Genomic DNA, 9,165 nt, shown 5'->3' with positions numbered 1-9,165 from the left:
GGTGTTCTTGTGAACAATATGAAGGGCGGGGCGGGATGAGGGGCGGAAACTCCCGAAAGGGAAGGGTGTAGCCTTTTCCCACAACACTGAGAACCCAAGTGTCCGACGTAACAGTCTCCCATTTGGTGAGAAAATGCTGTAATCTTCCCCCTACAGGAGAGGAGTGAGTGGGAAATGGTGGAAGCCTAAGGCTGCTTCCCCTGCTGCACCCCGCCAGAGGATGAGGAAGAGGCAGAGTGCTGCTGAGAGGCTCCCCTGGTGCGGACCCTACCCCTCCCCCTAAAAGATCTATAGGGGTGGGAAGAGGCAGGTTGCTGATATCTTCCCCGAAAGGAAGAGGAGGAAGAGCCACGCCCAAATCCACGAAACCTCCTGAAGAATCTGGAAGAGGCCGTGGAAGAAGGAGCTTGGAGTCCCAACGACTTAGCCGTGGCCCTGCTCTCCTTAAAACGTTCCAAGGCCGAATCAGCCTTAGCCCCAAACAGTTTGTCCCCATCAAACGGGAGATCCAACAATGTGGACTGTACATCTGCCGAAAAGCCCGAGTTACGGAGCCAGACCTGTCTCCTTTCCACCACAGTTGTGCCCATTGCTCTGGCTACCGAGTCGGTGGTATCCAGTCCCGTCTGGATAATTTGGGTCGCAGCAGCCTGGGCATCAGAGACAAGATCCAAAAGACCCTGGGGAAGCTCTGTAAACGAAGAGGAGATGTCATCCATCAGAGCATGAATATACCTCCCCAGGATACAGGTCGCATTAGTGGCCTTTAACGCCAGACTGCAGGACGAAAAAATCTTCTTCGACTGCGCCTCTAGCTTTTTTTGAGTCTCTGTCCCCAGGCACCGTCGGGAAAGAACCAGGCGCTGACTTGGACGAACAGGAGGCCTGCACTACCAAGCTCTCCGGCGTAGGGTGCCTAGATAGGAAACCAGGATCAGTTGGAGCCGTCCGATACCTCCTGGCCACGGCTCTGTGAACTGCTGGGGAAGATGCCGGCCTCTTCCACACCTCTAAAACCGGATCCAGCAGAGCGTCATTAAAAGGTAACAGAGGCTCCGCCGCGGCTGAGGCCGGATGCAACACCTCCGTCAAAAGGTTTTGTTTTGCCTCCACCACCGGCAAAGGCAGGTCCAAAAAACTAGCTGCCTTCCGTACCACTGTATGAAAGGAAGCAGCTTCCTCAGTATATTCCCCCGGGGACGAAAGGTCCCACTCAGGGGAAGTGTCCAGCCCACTGGCCGACTCCAGTCCACGCAGCCCATCACCCGAGTCCTCTAGCTCTCCTTCCTCTAGGGCTCGTTGGTACTCCTGCTCTTCTAGTACCCGGAGAGCACGCCTCCTTGAATGCAGTCGTTGCTCAATCCGCGGAGTCGACAATGCCTCCGCCGAAGTCGGAGATCGGCGCCGATCTTCCGAAGCCACCGACGCCGCATCCGGCGCCACGGGTAACTTCGGCGCCGACTGAAGAGCAGCTGAAACAGATGGACCCACCGGAGTCACAGGCCGAAATCTCGACGTCGACGGGATGGAAATCCCTGGGGCCAATCCCTCCGAAGCCACCGGAGCGGCCACCGGCGCCGACACTGGCGCCGAGCCCACGTTCCCAAACGGGAGAAAGGGCATAAAGGGTGCCGGCCGAAGAGGCGCAGGATCACCCAAAGAAAAGGCCAAAGGCCCAGCCGGAGCACCCCCTGGAGCCATCTGTTGGAAGATGGCATACATCGCATTCAAGAATGCGGAACTATCGGCTCCAGGGGTGGGAAAAGCCGGATACTGGGGTGCCTGTCTCGGAGGCGACCCCGACTCCGGCCTCGGCGTCTGCGCCGGAGAAAACACTTGAGGCTCCAATACCTCAATCACGACGCCTGTCCAGGCGAAGTTGGTGACGCCGGAGAGGGCAACGGCGTCGAAGGATGCGGCGTCACCGTGGGGCTGACCTCCCATGTCTTTCGGCGCCGATCCGGAGACCTGGAACGAGCCTCCCTTGAATGACGCCGAGATTCTCTACGGCGCCGGGAGTCTCGATGACGCCGATGTTTTGGAGAAGACTTCTTGTGATGCTTCTCCTTTGACTTGGCCATAAACAGCTTCGCCTCACGTTCTTTAAGGGCCTTCGGATTCATGTGCTGACATGAATCACAAGTCGAGACGTCGTGGTCGGAGCTCAAACACCAAAGGCAATCGGAATGAGGATCCGTCACCGACATCTTGCCTCCACACTCACGACAAGGCTTAAATCCAGACTTTCTCTGCGACATTATTTCCACAGAGAAAGAGTACGCAGCAAGATATACACTGTAACCGCAAGAGTAACAGTTGCTCCCTCGAAGATAACCGTTTCGAATGCACGGAAAAAAGGGAACTGACGTCCGCACGTCGTCGAGGACCTCTTATTGCCTGTATGACGTCAGACGGCGTCGCGTGCGAGACAGTGACGTCCTCGTCGACGTGCAGAGACTAGTAAGAAGATTTCCGTAGAATGCTGGCGCCATGGGAGTATTCATGAGGTGAGGAATCCACAGGTAGTTGTATCCATCAGAAACATGTCCATTAGGGCTAAGTACTCCTGGACTAAACTGAAGGAATTTCCCAAGATTGTTAAGTTGGGTTAAGTTTCCAGATGTCTGTGAAGTGGGGTTCAATCAACTGGAGCCATGCATGGCCTCTTCATCTGTAAAGACGTGGAAAGAGCTGCCTAAAAGCCACCAAGTGGCAGGTCCACCTCTGCCAGGATGGCTTAAATTTATGCTCTTGTCAAGTTCACATCTTCGTTTTGAGAGTATTAGTGTTCATCTGTATCTATTGTACCCAACCTAGCTGGACCATGGGATAGCTATCATTAGGAGGATCTTCCACATTCCTAATGGCGCCAGATTTTGTACTCTTACATCTGTGGATCTGATGGACAGTGTGGGCACGTATCTCAGAGGCCATATCTGGTCCAGCAGTCTCAAGCAAAGTAAAAAAGTTAGAAATGTTACTTGTGGAGAGTGGTTCCTTCGTTTTACTGATCAATGACTTCTTATTGTACTTTTGGCTTTTCTATGTGTTAAAAGGCAGTACTGATGCTGATGAGGGTAGCGATTCCCACCGATCTTGGAGTTGGGGGGAGGTGCTGTGTAGGTCCTCTTTGCTGTTGGGTTGGGAAGGGAGGGCTTAGTCAAGCCGTCCTGGATGGTCCAGGTGCAATCTGCTGCATGAGTGATTGAGATGCTAAGAGGGCTTGGTCAAGCTGTCCTGGATGGTCAAGGTGCAATCTGCTGCATGGGCGCATGAGATGCTAAGAGGTTTCTTGTCCCATGATTCACGGCTGTTTCCTATGCTGCCCTTTGGCATGTGGCCTTCAGGTTTTCCCTCCGAGGGATCCTTACTTCGGCAATATCTAGTTTTTCATCTAGGCACAGGTCTGCCCCCCCAACCGCAGACTGCTCCAGGAACCGCTGTAACTGCAACAAGGTATCCAGGACGACTCCTGTGACCTGCAACTTCAGCTCCAGCCAGCATTTGCAACAGTTTTCAAGGTGTGCACACTCTGAGGACTCCCTGTCTTCACCCTGCACCAGAAGAACCGAAGGCATCTCCCATGGAGTGACGGAGTCACTTCCCTGCTCCTGCAGGCACCCTTCTGTGACGACAACCGGTTCTCTGGGACTCCTCTCCTGATGACGAGCGTGCTCCCTGGAACACAGGTGGTGGACCAACATGACCCACACTGTCTTAAGGTCCATCTGTCCAAATTTGGAGGAGGTAAGAGCTTCTCTTCCTAGTTTGCGACAGTACCTCTGTGCACCGCGTCATATTCCAGCACCTTGGGCTTCTGTACACTTCTTACAATAAACTTTCGTGCACAGTAGAGCCTAGGTCGCCAGCACTCCATCCTGCGACACACAACTCGCTGAGTTGTTCTCCAACGGCGTGAGACCTTCTTTTTTTGTGCTGCACCAACTACACTTTGCATCTTCTTTGTCCCCGTGTCCTGGGACTCCCGTGGGTGCTGCCTGGCCTTCAGTGGGCTCTCTCCAGTGCTGTCTCCTCAGTGCGAGTTGAGACCCCCCAAGTCCCTCCTGGTTCCAAGCAGCTCCATTTTGACGCAAACCTCGACCTTGCTTGAACCAAGGCTTGTTGGATGAATCCAGCAACACAAACAGCCTGCATCCAACAACTCGACGTGTGGCATCTACTACACCATGCAGGAACCCGCAGCCATCTTCTTTGGTGCTCTTCTTCACACTTCTTCTAACCAGAGAATCCACTTTTGCACCATCTTCTAGGTTGGCAGGGGCTCCTCTCCTTCCTGGAATCTTCTGTGACTTCTGGTCTCCTCTCTTCACAGGTCTTCAGGTCCAGGAAGTCACTGTTTGTTGATTGCAGTCTTGCTTGGTTCTTGAAATATCTCTAATCACGATTTGTAGTGTGTCCTGAGGAAACTTGCAGTACTTTACTTGTAGTTTCCTGGGCTCTGGGGTGGGATACTTTACTTACCTTTGGTGTTTTCTTACACTCCCAGCACCCCTCTACACACTACACTTGCCTAGGGGAGAATTTGTGATTCACATTCCACTCTTAGTATATGGTTTGTGTTGCCCATAGGCCTATTGCATTCTATTCTGTTTTCTACTGTTTGCACTATTCTATGACTATTTACTTACCTGATTTTGGTCTCTAGTGTATATATTGTGTATAATACTTACCTCCAGAAGGAGTATTGCCTCTAAGATACTTTTGGCTGTGTATCATTAAAATAAAGTACCTTTATTTTTGGTAACACTGAGTATTGTCTTTTATTGTGTATAAGTACTGTGTAACTATAGTGGTATTGCAGGAGCTATGCATGTCTCCTAGTTCAGCCTAAGATGCTCTGCTACAGCTACCTCTAGACAGCCTAAGCTGCTAGAGCACTGCCTACATTTCACTAAGAAGGGATAACCTGACCTAGTATAAGGTGTAAGTACCATAGGTACTGACTACGAACCAGGCCAGCCTCCTACATTGGTGATACAGCGGTGGGATAAGTACGTGCAATTGCTTTGCCACTTTGTTACTGGTGCTTTTCAGAAGAAAAGTGTACTCCAATACTATGCACAATTGTATCTAGTACTCATTTTTCACTTTCCAAAAAGTTCTTTAAGAGTTTCAAAAGTTTCTGAAAAGATTTTCTTTTCTCTAAAAAGTTAGGCCAAATAGTCTGCTAACTTTTTACTCTTCTCCCTAACCTCTTTCTTTCACTGTGTCTGCTGTAGAGGCTACCCCCAGGGTTGTAAACACTACTTATGAAAGCTTGAATTTCTAAAGTGTGAGAGGTTCCTGCTTAGAAAGACGTTTAGGGATTGGGAAGAACCCCAACAAGGAATTTCTCTTAAATCTCCTTCTGTAAAGTGTCCAGAAACATAACACTGGCCAGTTACAGTCAGAGGGGGAGGTAGAGGGAGATTCCACCCAGGTAGATTCAGGACACCATTCTGAAGATCCAGGGGAGGGTCTTTCCATGGATCTTTCCATGAACAAACCGCCTAGTGTAGCTAGTAGTGGGAAGGGGTCACACACAAGTAGGGCACCCTTCACTCCTAGAGGCCAGGTAACTAGAGTTACTCAAGTTAGGGAAAGATCTGCCTCAGCCAATTCCCATGTCACTTCTGTCTCAGAGGTCTAACACACATCCAACCCTGAGGACCAGTCCCTAGATAGGGAACTCAGAAATCTGAGGTTGGAAGAGGCCAGACTGAGGCTACTGCAGCAACAGTTGGCCTTGGACAGGGAATCCTTGGCTGTGGGAAGGGAAAGGCAGCAGTTGGAGTTAGTTCCCCATGGTGGCAGCAGCAGTAGTTTCAGGAACTCCAGTATTAGAGAACATACATTTGACTCCAGAAATCTGCACAAAGTTGTTCCCCTTACAAGGATGGGGATTACATTTGTAAGTGGTTTGCTGCACTTGAGAGGGCCTGTAAAGTTCAGAGGGTCCCTCAAGCACAGTGGGCTGCTATCCTGCGGTTGTCTTTCACTGGTAAGGGGAGAGACAGACTCCTTATTGTCAGGGACGATGACTCAGACAACTACCATGTTCTGAAAAGGGCACTCTTGGATGGTTTAGGCTTAACCACTGAACAATATAGAATCAAGTTCAGAGAGACCAAAAAAGAGTCTTCACAGGATTGGATAGACTTTGTAGAGTGTTCAGTGAAGGCCTTATAAGGTTGGTTAAATGGCAGTAAGATGACTGAGTATGAAAGCCTGTATAATCTAATTTTGAGAGAGCATATACTTAACAGTTGTGTGTCTGATTTGTTGCACCAATATCTTGTGGACTCTTATCTGACCTCTCCCCAAGAATTGGGAAAGAAGGCAGACAAATGGGTCAGAACAAGGGTGAGCAGAAAAGCTCATACAGGGGGTGACAAAGAAAAGAAGAAAGATTGTGAAAAATCTCAGGATAAGCAGGAGGATAAACAAACAAAGATTCCTCTTCAGGTACACAACACTCCTCTGGGGATGTGTAGGAAAATGGCTCCCTGTTGCAGTTACCCCCCACTTTTTGGTGGGACTTTTAGCTGGAGAAGGGTGGTAGTCAGTACAGACCTCCCCCTTGATTGTCTCCTTGGAAATGACTACCCAGAGGTTAGTGAGAGCCCAAGAGGGGAACTGGTCCAGTGCTAGTCCTCTCCCAAGGAATCTGGAGGTGCTACCCCTGCAGTTACTGCAAGTAGGCGCAGGAATAAAAAGAAAAGAACAGTGTAGGAAAGGCAGACAACCTTTAGCCAAGGTTCCAGCAAGCCAAGGATATTCTGCTCCAGTAGGGGAGAACTCCAAAAGTGGCACTAGTAACGTCCAACCTGATCCACAAGAAGTCCTGGCTAGTCAGGCAAGTGTTAAACCTGAATGGGTGGCTCCTCAGTTAACAGAAGAAAGAGTGGAAGAAGGGCGTTTACTACAAGATGTAGTAACTCCCCACTCTAACACAGCAGATAGGCACCCTGAACCCCAAAAAGCCTGTAACTTAGACCCTTCCCTTGTAGGTGAAGAGCTAAAGGTGTGGTTCTGGGCCCTGACAGCTGTCAGTGGCCTCTGCTGGGTATTAGCTTTATGGCCGCACTGTCCTTGGCATGGTGGTCTGACCCCATGTCAAATAGCAAGTTAGGCCCCCTGACCCTGTTGGGTATGGTAGGGTTACTCCAGCTATGGGTAACCGCTTTGGGTAAGATAGGGGTGACCCTGGCTAAGATAAGATTAGCAGAGGTAGATACCTCTAACCCCAAAAAAGAGAGAATGGGTGAAGACATTAAAAACACAGACAAGAGGCAATTCAGTCTAGGTCCTATCACTGTGGAAGTGGGTCAGTTCCCAAGAGGGAATGACCTGAACAGGAGGATGTAAGGCAGAGTAGACCCTGCAACAAACCAGCCTGTTTTCCCTACTCTTCCTCGCCTGACAGACTAGGAAGACTCTTCCAGCTTTGGCTGAGTCTCCTGGCCTGTGGGCTGGGGGGGGGGGGGGGGGGGGGGGGGGGGGGGGGGGGGGGGGGGGGGCCTTGTGTAGGAAAATGGCTCCCTGTTTCACTTACCCCCCACTTTTTGCCTGATATTGATGCTGGCTTGACTGAGAAGTGTGCTGGGACCCTGTTAACCAGGCCCCAGCACCAGTGTACTTTCACTAAAAATGTACCATTGTTTCCATAATTGGCACACCCCTGGCACACAGATAAGTCCCTTGTAAAAGGTACCTAGGGTACCAAGTGCCCTGTGACCAGGGAACGTCCCTAAGGGCTGCAGCATGTGTTGTGCCACCCTAAGGGACCCCTCACCTAACACATGCACACTGCCATTACAGATTGTGTTTGATGGTGGGGAGAAAAAGGCATAGTCTACATGGCATCCCCCTCAGGATGCCATGCCCAAAAAATACTGCCTGTGGCATAGGTAAGTCACCCCTCGGGCAGGCCTTACAGTCCTAAGGCAGGGTGCACTATACCACAGGCGAGGGCATAGCTGCATGAGCAATATGCCCCTACAGTGTCTAAGTCTATTCTTAGACATTGTAAGTAAAGTGTGGCCATATTAAGTATATGGTCTGGGAGTTTGTTAAAACGAACTCCACAGCTCCATAATGGCTACACTGAATACTGGGGAGTTTGGTATCAAACTTTTCAGAATAATATACCCTCACTGATGCCAGTGTTGGATTTAATACAAAATGCACACAAAGGGCATCTTAGAAGATGCCCCCTGTAATTTACCCAATCCTTCAGTGCAGGGCTGACTGGTCAGTGCCAGCCTGTCACTGAGACGAGTTTCTGCCCCCCTGGGGTGAGAGTTTTTGTGCTCTCTTGAGGCCAGGAACAAAGCCTGTACTGGGTGGAGGTGCTTTTCACCTCCCCCTGCAGGAACTGTAACACCTGGCGGTGAGCATCAAAGGCTCATGCCTTTTGTTACAGCGCCCCAGGGCATCCCAGCTAGTGGAGATGCCCACCCCTCAGGCCACTGCCCCCACTTTTGGCAGGGAAGCTGGAGGAGATACTGAGAAAAACAAGGAGTCACACACCAGTCAGGACTGCCCCTATGGTGCCCTGAGCTGAGGTGACCCCTGCCTTTAGAAATCCTCCATCTTGAGATTGGAGGATTCCCCCAATAGGATTAGGGATGTGCCCCCACCCCCTCACATAGGAGGCACAAATAAGGTGTAGCCACCCTCCAGAACAGTAGCCATAGGCTACTGCCGTCCTGACCTAAACAAACCCCTAAATCTAGTATCTAGGGGCGACCCAGAACCCAGGAAATCAGATTCCTACAACCTACGACAAGAAGGACTGCTGACCTCAAAGCCCCGCAGAGACGACAGAGACGACAACTGACTTGGCCTCAGCCCTACAGGCCTGTCTCCAGATTCAAAGAACCTGCACAGCAACGCATCCGACAGGGACCAGCTACCTCTGAAGCCTCAGAAGCCTGCCCTGAACCCGAAGGGCCAAGAAACTCCCGAGAACACCGGCACTGTTCAACAACAGCAACAACTTTGCAACTTTTTAGCAACTTCTAAAGAACTCACTCTTCCCGTCCGAAGCGTGAGACTTCACACTCTGCACTCAACACCCCCACCTCGAGCTCCAGAGAACTAACAGCGCAGAGAGGTCTCCCAGGCGACTTTGACCTCGTCAGTAACCAGAGATGACCCCCC

Source organism: Pleurodeles waltl, unplaced genomic scaffold (assembly GCF_031143425.1).
Source record: "Pleurodeles waltl isolate 20211129_DDA unplaced genomic scaffold, aPleWal1.hap1.20221129 scaffold_59, whole genome shotgun sequence".
Classification (NCBI taxonomy): Eukaryota; Metazoa; Chordata; class Amphibia; order Caudata; family Salamandridae; genus Pleurodeles; species Pleurodeles waltl.
The sequence above is the reverse complement of the archived record's forward strand: the minus strand, read 5'-3'. Positions refer to the sequence as shown.